At 47.3% G+C, this 22362-nt stretch overlaps 1 protein-coding gene across 7 annotated transcripts in view; it reads right to left on the reverse strand.

Annotated features, from left to right (window-relative positions):
- The window catches only part of LOC146811566 (telomerase protein component 1-like), a 1575504-nt gene that overhangs the window by 793304 nt on the left and 759838 nt on the right, over positions 1–22362 (reverse strand). The window lies entirely within an intron of this gene.

A 22362-nucleotide genomic window follows, 5' to 3' on the forward strand; every position in this document is an offset into this window, starting at 1 on the left:
TTTTCCAAAGAGTAGCATCCCTTAAGGAGTCAAATACAAGGTACCACCACAAGCATAGTAAACCTCAATTCCTGAGTTTGTCTGGCTAGGATTCCCAAAGGAAAATTTAAGATACAAAGGAAAAGCCTGTGAAACACGCACAAGGTGATGTTCCGATTAAGGAAGGACCTGGTTTGGCAGTTCGGGCTGGAGTGTTCCCATATCGAGCTGGGTCAAGGCTGACTTGCAGATGGCTGGGTCCAAAATGAGATGGCATGGTGAGCAAAGAATGATGAGTTGGTCTTGGGAGCTACCATGATCTATTGCCTGTAATGAGATGTATTGCAAGCAGCCTCTCATCACCATTTGTGTGTTTCATACAAAGGAAAAGCCTTCATATTCCAGGCCAAAGAAACCCTACAGTATATAGTGGGAATAAATATTCTATACACCACAGTACACCATCTGGTAGCTTTGTCAAACAATTCAACAAAGTGGCAAAGGCTTAAAAAAGCAGCCCAGGAAGAAACATTGTGTCAAGCAATATTACCCGCACCTTCTTTGCATTCGAATACGTTTCAGAGCTCTTTACCTAGTGAATGATTATGGGCTCCTTCCTGGCAGACAATCCACAAATACTGTGGAAGATAAAATAGGAATAACAGTGTAACCCCTAGAATGAGTTCTTGCATTCCTTTCACAATTTATGTGACCACATGAGCAGAGTACAAAGACTGGCCTCAGAGAACTTAACAACTAAAATTACCTCTGACACAAGGGAGCCCATTCCCCAACATTTGAAGTCTGTGACCATGACCTCGTATCGCCCAGTTCCTAGAACAAACTATTGGCCGAGCAGAAAGGACAGAAATAAGTTATATTCATGAAGATGCTAGTTCTCGTAGTGCTTGTTCTGCCTCCTTCACAACTGAGTGGAGAAGCCTTCACTGCAGAAAGTACACCAAAAGGATTGTGTGAAAGATGCTGTCACTTTGCATGTGTGTGAGGGACTGCACTGTGAGCATCACATCCTTGTGCCTAGAATCTGCTCTTTATACACGTGGCTCTCACTAGCTTAGCAAGAGTGCCATGGAAACTAATGCAAGCAAGGAAATTGGGCACGCAGTTGAGCATTTAAAGAGAGCTACAACTGAAGCACAGTAGCGACACAAGAAATAGTAGCCCAGTTTCCAGATAATTTGTTCTCCCAAGTGAGGTTGGAGCAGGCAGCATGTTTGATGAGGAGATGGCTGGGTATTGTGAAGGTAAGGGAGTGGGAACTACGTGTACAAGAATTACCACAAAGGTCTTTTTACCTTACTCTGGTTTTGGTATCCCTCCATCGTTTTATAAACCTAAACTACTTGGTCAGAAGTAATCGGTTGCATAGAGCCTATTGGCAAAAAGCTGCTCCTTTGCAAGAAGATGCATCCATTGATTAACAATAACAACAGGTATGTGTGTACCTCATTTAAATACTATTAGCAAATTAATAAAGCATTTGTGCATAAAAAGAGCAACATGTACAATTTACATTTTTGAAATAGTCTGTAAATATAAAGGAATCTGAGATTTGAGGTTTGATATTAAGTTGACATCCATAGCTTGATTTGTGGGATCAGTGCAAGTAGAACAAACATAATCTAGTATGGAAGGCCGGTGGTCTCAATTGAAAAGCATTCATTAGGAGTTTAAAAGATGAAGTGATATGCTAGAGTCAAGCATATCACTGTGTTTTGGAAAAGAAAACACATTCTCAAAAGTTCCAACTGTTCCATTCAAATTATAATTTTACTTTTGTACAAATTTCCTTTGTGGATTAAATAAAATATATTTCATAATTTGTGTATTGGTTGATGTAGATCTGTATTTTTGTGGATTGTGTTGAGGTTTGAAACATAGAAAGTGCTTAGGCAGGTTGCTCAGCTTGCAATTGTGACTTATAAGGGTTCCTCTTAAGTCAAAAGGTTACGAATCGCTGTTCTAGTTAGTCACCAATGTTTGTGGAAATAAACTTGATGTTTCGCAGGAGGCTGAACACCTCTTGTGTTACAGGCCTTGGATGGCAACAGAATTATTAACCTGGCAAACGTCTCCTTTGCGCCTTTGTTACCTGGGGTGAGTCCTTCATAAGTGATAAATATATAATCTGACATACAGTAAGCATTTGTCCTTTTTAAGCCGAGCCTCTGAAAGATCCAGGTACTGGAGGTTTACCCAGTATGACTATGTGGGAAGTTAGTTCTAAAATTAGAGGAATTATTTCATGGTTAAGACAATTTAATGGCAAAACCTTAGAATCAAACAAGAGACTGGTTCTCAAACTATATTTTGTTCTTGTTAAGAGTGAGCTTGAAGCACACATAATAGACTAAGAATGCTATTTTTCCAACTCAAGAGACCAATATCACAGGATTCATAGGCTCAAATGGTGTGTGCATACATCACTGAACTGAGCCTGAACTCTGGAGCATTGTTGAAGGATGTAAAAGACGACGTTAATTAAAGTTCAAGATAACAATCCATTTTTAGGCAGAAAATATCCCCAGACCTTTTAGGACAGATACTGATCACTAAGAGATAATGTTTGCAAGAGTCTACTCGCTCCCTTAAATCTGTTAGAAATGTTATGCATTACAGTAGAATCTAAAAAGGCTTCAAGAAGGTTTAGGTGATGATCAGGAATACCTAGCAAAAAAATAAGCCATCTTCTGCTCTTATACTTATGCATAGTTGCATGTTTGCTAACAGTAAAGTAGGTTTTGGACAGGCCCGGATGTGTATATGTGAATTTCTAAGGAACCTGCCTCTACTGGGTGCATCATGAAAAGGATAATAGTTGGGACAAGTTGTCTAGTGCTAGCATAATCAGGATACATTAAGTAAGTATACTAGAAGTATGCTAAAACAACTCTGCCATTACCATTAATTAAGTACTTTGTGGCTACTGACTGCTATTGTGACATATAAAACAATTATTGAGTTCATCGGGAGGGAGGGGAATGTTTAATATTAGAAATGGTCTATATATTAGGGCAAGTTATGGAATATATACTATGTTGTGTTGATTTTATGACTTCACATATCTAGCTGGCCTTATTAAGGAGATGGAACACTGCTAAAACGTAGAGACTTTATGTGCAGAAAAGAAACAGAAGATGCATACGTTAACCTATAGTATATTATACGCTAATTCCTTGTATGAAAATAAGCAAATAGCTATAACAGAAATGCAACACTGCGTAAAGAAATGATGTACTGTATACGACCAGAAAGTTAATCAAGTATGTTTAAAAAAATTTAAAAATCAAAAATCATGAAATGGATAATCTCAGAGTTGTTGAAATTTCAGACGAGTTCCAAGAATAAAGGAAATTGGTGACAAAGGAAAGTGGAATGTTCATGATGAAACCATATGGAGAAAACTCCTCTACACTGAATTGTTTCCTGCTACCAGATAAGAAGCAGATAGGAAGCAAATTGAATACCCTGGTGCCTGTCCTTTACTGCAGACACGTTTATTTGAGAAAATCTCTATTCAATCAAGAATGACTGGAAAATGGACTACTTCATCTAAGATTTTGAGGCGCACGATGAGCAGGTGACTCAAAGTCCACCTATATACAGGTTTCCGAACTGAGACGAATCGCAGAGGGTAAGGTATTGTTTTCAACCACCTAGTCTGAGAGAAGAATGCATCCCACTTTGTTAATTTCAGAGAAAACACTGCCTTGGTGGAACAATAAACTTAGAGTCACCTTTTTATTGCAGATGGGGTGAAATTAATTTGGTTCCAGGTAAAATGCTTTTAACTCCTGATGATTTACGTGAAGCTTTATTTCTTCGACTCACTACAATCCATGAGTTTTGAGATGCTGATAGTGAGCTCCCTAAATGTTTTGATAAGAGCTAGTTCCTATAGTGCGAAAGATTGCTGACCTGTAGGAGAGAATCCAAAGTCTCCTGAAATGTGCGGATTTACTTTGAGAGCCGTCTAAAAGTTGTTTCCAATCCAGAGCCAAGTGTCTCTACAAAGCTCAGAATTTTAGATGGACCAGATGACCACCATGACTGATTTGAGGTCATGAGGCTAGTCTCTCAAGGCAAGATACTGGTCAATGTCAGAAGTCTCAATACAAGTGGGCAATTGTCTGTTCAGTACCTTTTCTCAATCTGCTGGAATATAGGCCACCCACAGACCGGAGAACTCTTATAAACTGAAGACTGACGGGCAACTTGCTGAGGCTTTTCTAGATGGTTGGAAACCAGAAGCTGTCGAGAGTACAGCTCAGCAACTGTATTTATGGGGCAATTTCTTCTGGAGATCTCATCCTTATTAGCCAGTCAATGAGGTAAGGGGATAGGTGAACTGCCTACACATATAGATGGTAACATTGCAAATGCACTTTCTTGACAGGGAGGTGAAAGTAGGCATTTGAGAAGTCTGTAGATGCTAACTTGACCCTGTGATACAACACGTTAAGGATTTCTGCCAAAGGAACCACATGAAATACATTCACTAAAAATAAATAGGATCAGGTAGTACAGATCTACCGCAAGCCTAGCGTCCCAGTGTTAGGGGCAGTGATGTACCATGAGACCATCAGTAAAAACACAGTCCCTGCTCTTATTCTGGACCCAGCACTGCAGCCCTAAACAGCATACAATATTGAACCTACCATAAACCATCTGGAGTTTATCCTTAAACATTTTGAGGGGATGCAGAGGGACTGAAGGAAAGTTGATAGACCAAAATCCTTAAATCATTTTAAAGACCAATAGTCTTGTGATGTGGGGGGTTCATTTTGTGTGAAAAGGGGATGGTCGCCCTCTCACTGGGGTTTAAGCACCTTAAATGCGGAGTTGCAAAGGAAGCAATGGTGTTTTACCTGTACCTAGTGCTCTATCAGGGGAATCTCCAACGAAATTATACACACTGAACAATCCCAACCACGTGCAGGGACCCCAAGGCAGATCTTTTAAAGTTACATCTACTCTAACTTACTCAGAAAGGCCAGGGGGGACATGTGACACACATGTTTAAGTTTTTGTAGCCTTAAAAAACAGGCTGTATTGCCTATTATATTGAATTACTTGAAAATTTAGAAGAAAAGAGGCTTAAGTTTTAAAACGTCAATAGAAGAAATTAAAACGTGACCTTGTAAAAACGTCCTTCACAAACTCTTTGTGCTTCTTTTTAAAGAGAAGGAGAACTATTTGGCAATGTAGTTGTACAGGCTTCAGCATTGAAAACAATCAGAATATGGCACTGCGCCTTTAAGAGCCTCTTGACCTCCGAGTGTCCCATGACGTCCTACAGGTGGCAGTTTAGTCAGTTCTTTTTGGCGAAAAAAATAGAACTAAAGAGTTATACTTACTTTTATCTCTTCCCTCATTGAGGATGGAGGGTTGCTTATAATTGCAATGGAGATTGCCCTGAGAGTGAAAGAGGATTACAGGTAAGAAATCATTCCTTCTCTCTCTCAAGGGATCTCCATTGATAATCATAAGCACTTAATAGATTGGCAACTTAATCCGCAATAATTCTGCAAACGAGGAGATTAAAAATAGAATAGTATAATCTGGAAAATAATTTTCACAGAGAGGATTGCCCGACATGGGCATTAGCCTAACAATCCGAATCAAGACAACAGTGTCTTGTAAAGGTGTAAACTGATCTCCAAGTTGCAGCTTTGCAAATCTCAGCAAACTGGGATGTTTCTACGAACTGCAGTAGTAGCTGTTTTACCTCTGGTCGAATAGGCTCCAGGTTTTCCAGGCAGGGTTTCGTTGGCCTTCTGATAATAAGGGATTATGCAGGAAACAATCCATCTAGACAAGGATTGATTTGAAGTGGCAAATCCTAACCACAAAAGACCAGAATTGACAAAAAGTTGCATTTCTCAGGAACTTCATCATTCTTTGGAATAAACAGAATATTTCCTTCAAATGGCAAGCCCAACAACTGGGAACTATTGAACAATACTGTTGTTGCTAAATTGTAAACACCTGACATGCTATTGTGTTGCTATTATACAAATCGAGTCCAATGAATAATAAATGCATTATATATGAAATGTTCCTATGGTTTTGAGTTAGTATGATCTTAGGGGCTGATTTAGAGCGGTGGGGGGGTGCTCCAACTGCCGGATTACGACTGTGAGTCGCTCAAGCGGTGGGCCGCTGCCGTTCCCAGACAGTGGCGTGACGGAGGGGCCATATAATATGCTGGGCGGGACTGGCGCAGTCCTGCTGAGCATTTTTCGAGTTCCTCCACCGTCACATTTTTCATGGAGGTGAGCCCGCCACAAAAAGGTTAGCGGTGGGGAAACAAAGAGGGCACTACAGGGCACCCATTCCAACCACCATGGGGATGTTTGCACCCCCAGTTTCAGCACGGCTGGGACTGTGAAGTCCATGCCGTGCTGGAACATTTTTGCCGTTCCCATTGCGGTACCCTTTCTCAGGGCACCGACGCGGGAATGGCAAAATGACTGTCGGCCTGCACGAATTCAACTTGAAATCAGGCAAGCAGTCTTTGCGCAGTTGTGGCGGTGCTGTGCCGGCGCACCACTGCCAAAGCCATCATCAGGCCCTTCGTTTTTGCTAGTTCTTTCTGGTTAGCTAATTGAAAAAGTACAATATGTATACAAAAGGGCAAGTCTACGATTATGTCCTGAATGTCTGCATTTAACCCCAATGTCCGAGACAGTTGGGTCTGCATATTTACATACTAGGCCTTTAAGAGGTCTGGCTGTACTGCCCACTAGGTCTTTGTGATTTTATAGATGCTGCAGAGCAACCAAATTAGCTTCTGGTGTCTAGAAGAGACATGCTTCTGCTGCTTGGAGAACTTGTCTAATTTGTTGATTCTGTCCTGGATCTCTAAAATGTAACATTGAATAGCAGTTGCAGGTTTAAGATGTGTTCTATTCTCCACCTGGTTCTTTGATTCTTTTGTATTTTGACCTGAGGAAATTGTAGGCACTTGACCTTTACCTTCGCAGAGGCTTGCCGTGACAGCAGCACATTGTATCAGAAGGCTTCCCATCACTCCAAAAGGTTAATCTTTTAGGGTGCTGTATTTGGTGTCCAAAGTGCGGTATAAAGCTACATCAAAATAGGGGCAGGTTTATTCCCAAACTTACTGCTCAGTAATGAAATCCTTCATATCCAAAAGAAGTGTTGTCATGTGGGCAATGGAGCGAATCTGGAGAACAGTATTATGCAGCAGGCTTAATATTCAAGAGGCTGTGTTACCTACTGCATATTCATGTGAAACTGCTTAAGTAGGCCTAGCTCTTTCTAAGCATCATCAACCCTAAAACCAGTGTCTATTTATCTCCGCTTTCTTTGGCAGCGTCTCCTATGGCACAGGGTACAGCTCCATAGGCAAAGGAATGGATCTGCAGCACGGGCAATGTTAGGTTGTTGAACGTCGTGCCTTCACCTAAGTTGTTAGGCTAAGTATCTAGGAAGGTGTCAGATATAAATTAATCTAAGAATAAAACTTATTTCACAGGAGCCATATCAGTTTCAGGATCAATTGGTAACGTTTACAGCTTGCAACAACATATTCATCATTACCACTATCCTGACTGTTTATCCGGGGTCCCACTGAGTAGAACGCCACCAGGCTTGGATGGGAGTGTTATAGGGAGAGGCATCAGTCAGCCTCCAAATCTAACAACCTCAGGCCTCCTTGGCTATTCAAGTTCACCCACAAGATTGTTGGGTACTCGCCTCCCAATCAATCATTTGTTCTGTTCTCAACCCGCTGTGCGAGGTACACCTTAGTTGGCCCCATATATCCTTGGGTCTAGATTCAGTGACAGGATTGAAATGTGCACCTCTAAATGGTTATTGCAGACAGCCAGATCCCACAACCACCCTTCTACACAAGATATTTGTCCTGCACCAGTACATAGTAATTCTTCTCTTAATTAATAATGCTATTGCCACAAATCTACGCGTTCTACTGGCAATTAAATTAACATAGCTCAGAAGGGCTGCCAGAAGAAGAAGAAAACCGCTTCTTCTGCTCTAAAACATGGGCATGTATCTGACTTGGTGAGGTCTATTCTGAATTGCTTTGCAGGTATGAAATACTCCTGGCACAGAAACCTGAAATGCAGGAGCTTGTGTCTGTGATTGACTTAGATTCTGTTCAGCAGTATTTCCATATAAATCATCTGATACGTCAACACCTAAGTTTCTTTCCTTGGCCTGTCTGTGGTGTGTCCTGCCCTCCACCCAGAGCTACACACACGTAGCATAGATCTTTGATAACCATCTGGCAGTATCAGAAGTCCTAATTTCTTGAGTCAGTGGGGTTAACTCATATGGATAATTGGGAATCCGGTCATTTTCTCCTGTGCAGTGTGCAAAGCCATAGATTCCAACAGACTGAGGGGGGCAGGGAGGACTGATTGCTGCAAATCATGAATTGGTCTAGTGTCATGAACTTCTCATCCACATAGGAATGGCCCATATAAATTAAGCCTACATTTGATGAAGTTTGCATTACTTTACTTTCACCTGTAAGAGACAGGAGAGGATTTTAGAGTAGGAGATTATAAAAATGGGAGTCCAGCCCTCTGTCCTGGAGTTTTACAGGTCCAACATATACTTGACGTAGTGTGAATCTCTAGACCTTCTGCTAGTATAGATTCCAAAGGAATGAGTTCTGCTGGTTCCTTTTCTCGGATGGTGTATAGGAATCATCTATCAGACTGGTACCAATGCCTTATAAAATGTGCCTATGCCATCAAGTAGTATGCAGATAAGACAGGCACTTCAACTCCCCACCTCCCTTAAGGCAATGGGAGAGTCTCTCATTGGATTCTAGGCTATTCACCCACCCACCACAGCTTGGTAAGTAATGACTTTAGATTTGCAAAAATCATGTTTAAAATGATAGAAACAGGTAAAGAAATCGAGGAAGAAGTTGCTAAGAGCGACACGATCGGCAAAGGATGGCGGCAGTACAGGGATGTGGAATTCCTATAGCCAGACGCCCGGGACATATTGTTTGGGGTCCAGGGCAACAAGTTTTCATGTGTATTTTGTCCTTGGGACAAGTAGGCCTAACCCCCTACATCATAAACCCTTTGACTGCCAGTTTACAGTACCACATTATGGATCAGGGAAAGGCATTGCCTGCACTTAAGGAAATATTTGTGTCCATGTGTCAATGCTGTTCAAACTTGTATTTATGGTTCATTAATGCAAAATCTTTATTATTAGGGTGAGCGATCAAAGTACATGTTGTTAGCTCAGACTGTACTACTGTCAGTGGGTCCAATATTAAAATGTGTACACACGTTTTCAATGTTTAGCAATATGAGGCTATGTATACTGCTCCCAGAATGCTCTCTGATTAGATACAGAAGCTTGAAAGCAAGAATGATGATTCTTTGCTTTCAAAATAAAATGTTCCCAAGAAATTATAAAAACATTTTGCTAAACTACGGTAACATTTTAGGTACCTTTTTTTTGCAGCATCATTTAGTAAAATATGTTGATGTATACTAGTATTTCCCAAAAATATTCATAAGTCAGTGTAACCAGTTTCAATAAGATTATGGAACATAAAAACAAACAAGCATTGGTAAAGCCAATAGGGCAGAAATTGTTGGTCAACCTTTTGATTTTCTCAATGCGTGACTTGTTTTGGCATGGGTCTTGTAAAACCTTATTGGTGTGGAAGCTGCCGGGCCCTCATCATTATAACAAACATTGGCAAAAGCAAAAATAGTTTTGGTCTCAAAAAGCACACATTGCCACAGCAGTTCCCGGCACTGAACAAAATGACTGTTGATTATGCTCCTTGTGAAAGAACAGAATGCTGTCTGTTAGACCTGTCAGCCCTTTGGGTGGTCCCTCCTCATCATTATTTATTTTGTCCCACTTTTGCCTCAAACCCGGTTAGTATTTTTCCTTTTTGGGAACCACCAGACTTTTTAGTGTTGATGCAGATTCAGGGAGCCATTTTATCTACCCCTGAAACTTCTGTCTGAGGGCCTGGAGCACAAAATGGTGGCCACCTGTGACATCATCAGAACCCACTGGAACCTACTAGAACCTTCTGCAACATTCTGGAGCCCTGTGACAGTTGGAGGCGGTTTAGAATGTTGAGAAGCTAAAAGCCAGAGTTGACAGTTGGAGCTGGCAGTTGGCACCTGACTGGTGAAGAGAGAGCAGCAGAAACCTGAAGGAGGAAGGAGTGAAGCAGCAGGGGTGGAAACTTGTGCCTGGAGTGGGGTCCATAAACCCACCCTTGATACTAGTCCCTACTGACTGAGCCCAGCCTGGAGCCCTGTGTGGGAAGAAGCAAGAAAAACCATCCTAAGGACCTGGACAGCAGGAACAGGCCTTAGAAACAGAGAACAGCAAGATCCTGACCTGGATACTGGTTTCCCTGGAGTCCGACGTCGAGTAGCCTGAGACCTGGAGCCCGAGGTGGAGAAGCGGCGCTGACTGGAAAGCAGACGTCGTACCCGGAGCCGCCGGAGGTCGAGAGAGGGCGCCGACGGAGGTCGTGGAGAGTACCAGAGGTCGAGGAGGAAGTCACCCGAGGTCGAGTGAGCGGCGTCATCGGAGGAGTGAAGTCCGCCCTCCGGAGTCGTCAGAGACCGAGGTGAAGCGTGCCGGAGGTCGGGAGTGGAGATCGCACTCCGGAGTCGCCGGAACCTGAGGAGAATCGTGCCGGAGGTCGGGAGTGGAGGTCGCACTCCGGAGTCGCCGGAAACCTGAGGAGAGGAGCACCGGAGGTCGGGAGTGGAGATCGCACTCCGGAGCCGCCGGAAGTCGACATCGAGCCAAGGCCGGCCGACGTCATCGAACCTGAGGTCGACATGGGACCGGAGCCGCCCGACGTCGACACCGAGCCAAGACTGCCCGACGTTATCGAACCGGAGATCGACATCGAGCCGAGGCCGCCGACATCGAACCGGAACCGCCTACCGGCGTCGTCAAGAACTGACATTGTGCCGAGGTCGCCGACATCGAACCGGAACCGCCTCACGGCGTCGACACGACTCCAGTGGCGTCGGAGCTTCAGAAAAAGGGCAGTAAGTGGAGTAGAGGGCGCCTAAGGCCCTGTGGAGACCTGAGAGACAACTCTAAAGGGCTAGGGAGGTGCTGGAACCAGCTGGACTGTGCCAGGGGTGAGCTGAGACTAATTCAGTGGGGTTGTGTAGAGTGGGAGAGCCAGAATCCCCCCTTAATCTACCTCAGTTTAGGCCTCAGCCTTGTCCAAGCCAGGGAGTAGACACCCTCAAGCCATCCACCTAACCACAAGCTGTGCCTGGGCCAAATCAGCCCAAAGAAATCTAAATGTGATCTGATTCTATGAGTGTCACTGTCAGCTTTTAATTATTTATTGAGAGCACTGTATTTATTGTGTTTAACCTATTTATTGCTTCACTGTATTTATTGTTCCACAGTATTTATTGCCTCAGAATATTTAATTGCCTGTATGTATTGCACTTATATTTATGCTTTAATTATTTATGATCACCCCTATTTATTGAATCATTAAGACAGCATTTATTTGACCTGCACTATTTAAAAAGCCTTGTATATTGTGATTGTCTTATTTATTTATTTAATCAGCAACTAAGAGAAAAAGAAGATAAAGAAAGATATTTTCATAATTCGTTTTTGGAACGGATGCACGCATGGTTATTGTATGGGTATATCGTATGCTTAGCGCGGTGCCTGATTCCTGACCACTCGAGCCAAGCTACCACAGTGTGTCGGGGAGACCACCACCACCCTTCCGGTGTGGGAGTGGGCTTTTCCAACATAATTGGTGTTCAGTGGTGGGATAGAGCTGTGCCTACGTATACTCAACAATAACTGTGGGTAGTCCATAGGCCTACACCGGGAGTTTTCTCAAAGCGGCCTTCCTAATTGTGGGTTTTTGTTTTTTCCAAATTTACTCTGGTGGTGGGAGGAGGTATTATATAAGGTACCCCCCTGCATAGTTACTGCACATAACTGTCCTCTGACCTGAGTGGGCAAGATGGAGTTTGTACTGGAAAATTTAGAAACGTACACTGTGGCCCAACTCAGGGAGTTTTGTCAGCGGGAGGGGGTGTATTGTCCCCCAGGAGCAAAGAAGGGTGCACTCCAAACCAGCTTAAGGGCTTGGGGGGAGGCACGACGGGAAAGCAAGGCTGAGGAGGAGGACAGGGATAGAGAGCCAGACAGTGAGGGAGCTGGTTTGTACCAACCTGAGGTGGGGAACCTGTCAGCGGGGCCCAGGACACTTTCTAGGAAGGGCAGCAGTGCCTCTAGCGGTGGCTTGTCTGAAGTGGAGTTAACAGACCGGAGGGAGAAAAGACAGCTCACATGGGACTTAGCAAGGCTGGAGAAAGAGAAGGAGGAACAGAGGATGGCTCATGAGATAAGGCTGAAAGAGATAGATCTTCAGATCCTGAGAATCGGGGCACACCCTGTACCTAACGGTGGCAGCGAAGAACGAGAGTACACCAGGGAACCCAAACCCTACCTGCCAAAGGACATAGTAGCTAGCTATGGGGTGGGTGACGATATCGCCAAGTGGCTAGCGGCCTATGAGGTCTCGTTAAGGGCCCATGGGGTTCCAGAGAAGTACTGGGGAGGGGGATTGTACAAGTACATGCCTCCAGCTGGTAGGGATGCATTATTGGCCCTCGAGGAGGGTGAGCAGACCCACTACCCCACCATGAAACTGGCGCTCATAAGAAAGTTTGGACTAACACCCGAAAAGTACAGACAGAAGTTCAGGGGTAGTCACAAACTGGGCACACAGAATTGGGTGGACTTCCTGGACTATGCAAAAAAGGCCCTAGAGGGTTGGATTCAGGGCAGTGAAGTGAGGAACTACGAGGGGTTGTTTGATCTAGTACTGAAGGAACACCTGCTCGAGAAATGTTTCCCTGAACTGCGTCAACACCTGGTGGATAGCAAGCTGACCAGTCCCCGGAAGCTTGCTAAGGAGGCGGACATTTGGGCTAGTACCCGGGTGTCCACAAGGGGGACTGGAGGGGATACTCAAAAGGCCGGTCAGGGCGCCCCCCAGAAGAAAGAGGGAGGGGAAAAGAAAAAGGAGTTCTCCAAAGGCCCCCAAAATAATTTCCAAGGAAAGGGAACAGGATTCACCCCTAGGGCTAACCCACCCAGAAACCCTAATCCTGGCCAGAGTCAGCAGCCAAGGGTTGTCCATTGCTACGAGTGCGGTGGCGTTGGACACTATAAAGGAGATCCGAAGTGCCTGAAACGACCACCCCCTCCCATTGGAGGAAAGACCCCCGGAGTAGCTAGTTTAGTGCTCGGGGAGGAGATGCCCTTAACTAAGGGAAGGGAGTGGGCGGGTGTCACTTTAGTGTCCCTGGGAGAACGGGAGATGGTTCCTAAGATCCAGGTGCCCGCAAATACCGTAAAGTATGGGCAGTGGGTCACCATCAACGGCCAAAGAGGGGAGGCTCTGAGAGACACAGGAGCCAGTATGACTATGGTACGTAGCCAACTGGTGTCTCCAGAGCAGGTAATTCCCGATGTGCTCCACCCAGCCGCGATGGCTGACGGCAGAACAGGCCACTATCCAGTGGCCGAGGTTCCCTTTGAATGGGGGGGGTTGCAGGTTCACTTCGAGTTGCCGTAAGCCCTGCCGTGCCAGTCGATTGTCTACTGGCGAATGACATGGAGCACAATGCTTGGAAGGAGGTGGAATACCGGACTCATACTGAGATGCTGGGTACACCTGACTGGGCCTGTGTGAGCACAAGGTCCGCGACTACCCGGAGAGGGAGTTCGTTTCGGCTGGAGCCTGGAACAAAGGCCCAGCCAGCTGCCAGTCAAGGGAAGAACCGAGGACAGGAGGAGCCTGCCTCGGCGTCCCCACCCCGTAGGACGGATAGGCCACCGGAGGTGGTGGACCAGGAGTCTGCGGAGGGGGACGTTACCAAACTGGAGGACCTACCCATCCCGGCCGAGTGGCACGTGGAGGGAGGCCCGTCCAGGGAGGAATTCTGCCAGGGCCAGAGGGAGTGCCCTACCCTTGAGGGGCTAAGGCGTCAGGCCCAAGCCCAGGCAGCAGGGAACGTTGAAGGGAACTACAGTGTTTACTGGGAGGATGGCCTCCTCTACAGTGAACCCAAGGCACCCCTACACGGATCGTCGCGAGCCTTGGTAGTCCTTCAACGTTATCGAGCCTTCCTTCTGGAGTTGGCTCACGAGATCCCCTTGGCAGGACACCTGGGGCAAGACAAGACCTTCGCCCGTCTTGTCCCACACTTTTATTGGCCTCAAATGAAAGTGTCGTCCGATACCTACTGCCGGACATGTGTGTCTTGCCAAGCCAGTGGGAAAACAGGGGTGAAGCTGAAAGCTCCCCTGGAACCACTTCCTGTCGTTAGCACCCCCTTTGAAAGGGTGGGCATCGACATTGTGGGTCCGTTAGATCCGCCAACGTCAGCTGGTCACAGGTTTATCCTGGTTCTGGTGGATCATGCCACACGGTACCCAGAGGCAATACCTCTGAGGACCATAACAGCACCTGTTGTGGCTAGGGCCCTGATGGGAATCTTTACCCGAGTGGGTTTTCCCAAGGAAGTTGTGTCCGACAGGGGGACCAACTTCATGTCAGCGTACATGCAGGCGATGTGGAAGGAGTGTGGAGTGACCTACCGGTTCACAACTCCTTACCACCCCCAGACCAATGGTCTGGTGGAGAGGTTTAACAAAACCTTGAAAGGCATGATCAGAAGTCTGCCTAAAAGCCTGCGGAGGAAATGGGACGTCCTCCTACCCTGTCTACTCTTTTCTTACAGGGAAGTGCCACAGAAGGGAGTGGGCTTCAGCCCCTTCGAGCTTCTGTATGGGCACCCTGTACGTAGACCTCTCAACCTGGTGAGAGACGGATGGGAAAGAACTCCCAGAAAGCTTCCCCAGGACGTGGTGAGCTACATGCTGGCCTTCCGGAGCCAAATGGCTAAGTTGTGGAAGCAAGCTTCTGACAACTTGGAAGCCAGCCAAGCAGTAATGAAGGCGTGGTATGACCACAACGCTCACCCGGTGGAGTTGGAGCCTGGCCAGAAGGTGTGGGTGATCGAACCAGGAGAGCTTAGCGCCCTCCAGGATCGCTGGTCAGGACCCTTTGAGGTATTGGAGAAGAAGGGTAAGGCTACCTACTTGGTGGACCTGAAGACCCCTCGTCAGCCCCTACGGGTGCTGCACGCCAACCGCCTCAAACCCCACCATGAGAGGCCCGAAGTCATCTTGATGATGGTGACTGACGGAGCAGAGGACGTGGACAGCGAGCCTCTCCCCGATTTGTTTGCGTCTCAAGAAAAGGATGGGTCGGTGGAGGGAGTGATTCTCTCCCCATCTCTAACTCCTGAACAGCGGGAGGACTGCCGCCAGGTCCTGGGACAGTACTCTTCGTTGTTCTCCCTTGTCCCGGGTAGGACTCACCTGTGCGTCCATGACGTGGACACAGGAGACAGCCCACCTGTGAAGTCCAAGATCTACCGGATGTCAGACAAGGTGAAGGCCAGCATTCACAGTGAAGTCACTATGATGCTGGAGCTAGGAGTGATCGAACCTTCTAGCAGCCCCTGGTCCAGTCCGGTGGTACTAGTACCAAAAGCTGCACCACCGGGTGCCCAACCAGAACTGAGGTTCTGTGTGGACTACCGGGGACTGAACTCAGTGACCAAAACTGATGCTCATCCGATCCCTAGGGCGGATGAATTGATTGACCGGCTGGGAGCTGCCCAATATCTAAGTACCTTTGACCTTACTTCTGGGTACTGGCAGATCTCTTTGACTGATGGAGCAAGGGAAAGGTCAGCCTTCTCCACGCCCAATGGCCACTACCAGTTCTGTGTGATGCCCTTTGGGCTCAAGAACGCACCTGCCACGTTTCAGCGCCTGGTAAACCAGATCCTCACCGGAATGGAGAGTTTCTCTGCTGCTTATCTGGATGACATAGCCGTCTTCAGTAACAGCTGGGAGGATCACTTGCGTCACCTGCAAGCTGTTCTCCAGGCCCTGAGACAAGCTGGATTGACGATCAAGGCCAGCAAGTGCCAGATCGGGCAGGGGTCGGTAGTGTACCTTGGACACTTGGTGGGTAGGGGAGCGGTGCAACCCCTCCAGGCGAAGATCGAGGCCATCATGGCCTGGGAACCCCCCAAGACACAGACTGAGGTCCGAGCTTTTCTGGGCCTCACGGGATATTACCGCCGCTTCGTGAAGGGGTACGGTACCATCGTAGCCCCCCTCACGGAGCTCACGTCCAAGAAACAACCTCGACGGGTAGTCTGGACGGAGGCTTGTCAGCAGGCCTTTGTGAGATTGAAGAAAGCCATGTGCGAGGCCCCGGTCTTAAGGGCCCCAGACTTTTCCAAGGAGTTCATTGTCCAGACGGATGCATCAGAACATGGCATTGGGGCAGTGTTATCGCAACTCAATGAAGAGGGTCTGGATCAACCCGTGGTCTTCCTATCCCGGAGACTACTTCCCAGGGAACAGAAGTGGAGTGCAATAGAGCGTGAAGCCTTTGCAGTGGTATGGGCTCTGAAGAAGTTGCGGCCATACCTGTTTGGCTCGCACTTCCTGGTTCAGACCGACCACAGACCCCTTCGTTGGCTGATGCAGATGAAGGGGGAGAATCCCAAGTTGTTGAGGTGGTCTATTTCCCTACAGGGAATGGACTTTCAGGTGGAACATCGGCCTGGAGTGGACCACGCCAATGCAGACGGTCTCTCAAGGTATTTCCGCCTTAGTGATGAGAACTCCCAAGGGGTTGGGTAGCTCTCCCCACTTTCAGCTGGGGGGGACGCGTGTTAGACCTGTCAGCCCTTTGGGTGGTCCCTCCTCATCATTATTTATTTTGTCCCACTTTTGCCTCAAACCCTGTTAGTATTTTTCCTTTTTGGGAACCACCAGACTTTTTAGTGTTGATGCAGATTCAGGGAGCCATTTTATCTACCCCTGAAACTTCTGTCTGAGGGCCTGGAGCACAAAATGGTGGCCACCTGTGACATCATCAGAACCCACTGGAACCTACTAGAACCTTCTGCAACATTCTGGAGCCCTGTGACAGTTGGAGGCGGTTTAGAATGTTGAGAAGCTAAAAGCCAGAGTTGACAGTTGGAGCTGGCAGTTGGCACCTGACTGGTGAAGAGAGAGCAGCAGAAACCTGAAGGAGGAAGGAGTGAAGCAGCAGGGGTGGAAACTTGTGCCTGGAGTGGGGTCCATAAACCCACCCTTGATACTAGTCCCTACTGACTGAGCCCAGCCTGGAGCCCTGTGTGGGAAGAAGCAAGAAAAACCATCCTAAGGACCTGGACAGCAGGAACAGGCCTTAGAAACAGAGAACAGCAAGATCCTGACCTGGATACTGGTTTCCCTGGAGTCCGACGTCGAGTAGCCTGAGACCTGGAGCCCGAGGTGGAGAAGCGGCGCTGACTGGAAAGCAGACGTCGTACCCGGAGCCGCCGGAGGTCGAGAGAGGGCGCCGACGGAGGTCGTGGAGAGTACCAGAGGTCGAGGAGGAAGTCACCCGAGGTCGAGTGAGCGGCGTCATCGGAGGAGTGAAGTCCGCCCTCCGGAGTCGTCGGAGACCGAGGTGAAGCGTGCCGGAGGTCGGGAGTGGAGATCGCACTCCGGAGTCGCCGGAACCTGAGGAGAATCGTGCCGGAGGTCGGGAGTGGAGGTCGCACTCCGGAGTCGCCGGAAACCTGAGGAGAGGAGCACCGGAGGTCGGGAGTGGAGATCGCACTCCGGAGCCGCCGGAAGTCGACATCGAGCCAAGGCCGGCCGACGTCATCGAACCTGAGGTCGACATTGGACCGGAGCCGCCCGACGTCGACACCGAGCCAAGACTGCCCGACGTTATCGAACCGGAGATCGACATCGAGCCGAGGCCGCCGACATCGAACCGGAACCGCCTACCGGCGTCGTCAAGAACTGACATTGTGCCGAGGTCGCCGACATCGAACCGGAACCGCCTCACGGCGTCGACACGACTCCAGTGGCGTCGGAGCTTCAGAAAAAGGGCAGTAAGTGGAGTAGAGGGCGCCTAAGGCCCTGTGGAGACCTGAGAGACAACTCTAAAGGGCTAGGGAGGTGCTGGAACCAGCTGGACTGTGCCAGGGGTGAGCTGAGACTAATTCAGTGGGGTTGTGTAGAGTGGGAGAGCCAGATCTCTAGAATCCCCCCTTAATCTACCTCAGTTTAGGCCTCAGCCTTGTCCAAGCCAGGGAGTAGACACCCTCAAGCCATCCACCTAACCACAAGCTGTGCCTGGGCCAAATCAGCCCATAGAAATCTAAATGTGATCTGATTCTATGAGTGTCACTGTCAGCTTTTAATTATTTATTGAGAGCACTGTATTTATTGTGTTTAACCTATTTATTGCTTCACTGTATTTATTGTTCCACAGTATTTATTGCCTCAGAATATTTAATTGCCTGTATGTATTGCACTTATATTTATGCTTTAATTATTTATGATCACCCCTATTTATTGAATCATTAAGACAGCATTTATTTGACCTGCACTATTTAAAAAGCCTTGTATATTGTGATTGTCTTATTTATTTATTTAATCAGCAACTAAGAGAAAAAGAAGATAAAGAAAGATATTTTCATAATTTTTACGGTGTAGAGTCGTTTTTGGAACGGATGCACGCATGGTTATTGTATGGGTATATCGTATGCTTAGCACGGTGCCTGATTCCTGACCACTCGAGCCAAGCTACCACAGTGTGTCGGGGAGACCACCACCACCCTTCCGGTGTGGGAGTGGGCTTTTCCAACACTGTCACTCACAATAAAGCTAGCCAAAAGACAGAATTTTAATAAACACAAGGGATCATGGTTAACGCCAGAACTAATTAGGGGCCCAATTATTAAATAAAGTCTCAAAAGTGCACTCATGTCCCTGCATTAAGTGCAGATATACAACATTCGTGAATTCACAAGACTTTGCAGAAGTAGGCCAAGAAATAGTACTCCTAGAAAATATTTGTTAACAGCATTTTAGCATGAGAAATATACAGGTGTAGATTTGACCGTGAGAAAATCTGAGTGTTTGCATGTTCACTTTCCCTCCAACCACTTTTTTCCCAACCCTGGAAGAAGTTTTATATCTGCCATTGTCAGGAGTAAATTTCCAACCTTTCTCAGTATGGGAAAAGATAAGAGACGAGTTGGTGAAAACCCTTAAAACATGCAAGTTAGTAGGTTTGCACAGACTCAAAAGGGCATTCCAACCCTGGAACTGTTGCTTACCATTAATTTCAGCGCCAGTATGTAGATCTGCGGAAACATGGCAGATTGCTAGTATTCAAACCCTACTATGGAAGGAGCCCTGGCATAATCAGAGAGGCTATTTCGGAGCTCTTTTATAATGAGATTGCTGCCATAATTTGTCACAGCATTACATGCAACAAAAGGGACAAGTGGATTTTGATACAGGACAAGGAGATTTATGAAGCAACCTGCCCCATGGACAAGTATATATTTTATTAAATTCCACACCCCTGCAGTATAATGGACGCATTTACTATTTGTTTGCCAATTACAGGACAATAATTTAATCTAGGTAGTTTCTCTTTATCTCTGTACACAACTACTCCAAGGTATTTAAATATTTCATTCATCCAACGGTTCAGGAATTCCATCTACTATAACTCTGTACCCCTTGTGATAGGGAATAGCCCAGTTTTGTGCCAGTTGAACAAGTTACTTACCTTCGGTAACGCTTTTTCTGGTGGATACAGTATCTGCCTGTGGATTCCTCACCTTGTGAATATCCCCTGCGCCAGCATTCCACCGAATTTTTCTTTCCCAGCACTCCACGTCGACGTGGGCGACGTCATAATACATCGGCTTCGCTCGCGACTCCGTATGACTTCACCGGAGCCATAAGAGGCCCACGTCGGCGTGATGACGTCAGTTCCACCCATTTTTTCCATGCCTTCGAGGCGAACAGGTGAACCAACGACAAACTCAAAGTATACACAGTATACAGTATACCAACACATATACACAGTATACAAAGGAAAAGGATGCTAAATAAACAAGCATTTCCAACAAATGTACAAGCATTTCAAACAAGACCTATTTCATGGTATACAAAGGTGGACAACGGGGAGGCGGGTGGGCCAGTGAGGAATCCACAGGCAGATACTGTATCCACCAGAAAAAGCGTTACTGAAGGTAAGTAACTTGTTCTTCTGATGGATACATCTGCCAGTGGATTCCTCACCTTGTGAATAGATTCCCACAGCAGTCCCCACTCCCGGAGGAGGGTGTCCACCTTCCTATACCAGAAAGTCTTGCAACACAGAGCGCGCGAAGTGGCCCTCCCTCCTCATCTCGGAGTCCAAGCAATAATGCTTTGCGAAAGTATGGAGGGAGGCCCAAGTCGCAGCTTTACAGATATCTGCCACAGGAAACACCCCGGGCCAGAGCAGATGTAGATGATTTTGCTCTAGTCGAATGAGCTCTAATGCCCTCAGGAGGAGTCTTACCTGCCAGGGCGCAGCAGATCTTGATGGCAAGGATGATCCATCTCGATAGTGTGCGCTTGTGCACCGCTCTACCCTTCGAATGACCAACGTAGCCAATGAAGAGTTGATCATCTAGACGAAAGTCTTTAGTCCTGTCCAGATAAAAACTCACAGCCCTCTTCGGGTCCAAGCGATGGAGTCTTTCCTCCTCTTTGGAAGGATGAGGAGGTGGATAAAAAACAGGGAGAGTAATAGACTGCCCCAAATGGAACGGAGTAACAACTTTTGGCAGGAAGGCAGCCCTGGTCCTAAGAACCATCCTTTCAGCATGTAATGTAAGAAAAGGGGGTCTAGAACTAAGAGCTTGGAGCTCACTCACCCTCCTTGCAGAGGTTATGGCTACAAGAAAAACCACCTTAAAGGACAACAGCCGCAAAGGACAGCCATGGAGAGGCTCAAATGGGGACCCCATCAGAAAGGTTAAAACAAGATTAAGGTCCCACTGTGGCATCACAAAAGGAGTGGGAGGAAACATGTTTGTAAGGCCCTTGATAAACCTCAGTACAACCGGAGATTTAAACAGTGACGGCTGATCCGGAAGGCATAGAAAAGCCGATAAGGCCAAAAGATAGCCCTTGACCGTGGCCACAGCACAGCCCTGCTGAGCCAAGGAAAGAGCAAACTGGAGCACATTAGAAAGATGGGCTTTTAAAGGGTCAATGGACCTCTCTCCACACCACTTTACAAATTTAGACCACCTGTAGGAGTAAATGGACTTGGTGGAGTGTCGCCTGGCTGATAAAATAACGTCCACCACATCAGGTGGGAGAGAGAAAGAACTCAGGTTGCCCCGTTCAATCTCCAGGCATGAAGGTGTAAGCTCTGGAGGTGGGGGTGTAGAACCTGCCCCTCCGACTGCAAGAGGAGGTCTGCCCTGAGAGGGAGACGGAGCGGAGGGCACGAGGAGAGGTGGAGAAGATCTGTATACCACACCCTTCTTCGCCAATCCGGGGCGATCAATAGGACTTGGGCCCGGTCTTGGTGAATCTTCCTCAGAACCCGAGGAATCAAGGGTATAGGAGGAAACGCGTAAAGGAGTTGTGAGCTCCAACTCAACTGAAACGCGCCCTCCAAAGCACCCTGCATCGGATACTGGAGACTGCAGAATGACGGGCAGTGCGCGTTCTCGTGAGTGGCAAACAGGTCCACCTGAGGAGTTCCCCACGCTCGAAAGACGTGACGAACCACCTCCGGATGGAGCCTCAACTCGTGGTCGGCGGAGAACTGCCGACTGAGACTGTCCGCACGTACGTTCAACACCCTGACCAGATGATTTGCCATCAGACAAATCTGATGGTCCTGAGCCCAGGACCATAAACGTAAGGCCTCTCTGCATAGACCAAGAGACCCCAATCCTCCCTGCTTGTTGACATACCACATCGCGGTAGTGTTGTCTGTCAGGACTTGAACCGACTGACCGCGAAGGGAAGGGAGGAAGGCCTTGAGCGCCAAACGAATCGCCCGCAACTCCAGAAGGTTGATGTGAAGCAACCTTTCCTCTGGAGACCAAAGACCCTTGATCTCCAGATCCCCCAGATGAGCACCCCACCCTAAATTGGAGGCATCCGTTATCACTGTGGCCACCGATGGAGGCAGATGAAAGGGCTTTCCTTGCGACAGATTGCCCTCCACGCTCCACCAAGATAGATCCGCTGCAGCTTCTCTGGAGATCTTGATCGACTCCCTGAGATCCCCGTTGTGCTGATACCACTGCTTGCGGAGGCACCACTGGAGCGCCCTCATGTGCCAGCGTGCATGGTTGACCAACAGAATGCAGGAAGCGAACAGACCGAGCAGGCAAAGGACCTTCA

This window comes from Triturus cristatus, chromosome 7, assembly GCF_964204655.1.
Source record: "Triturus cristatus chromosome 7, aTriCri1.1, whole genome shotgun sequence".
NCBI lineage: Eukaryota > Metazoa > Chordata > Amphibia > Caudata > Salamandridae > Triturus > Triturus cristatus.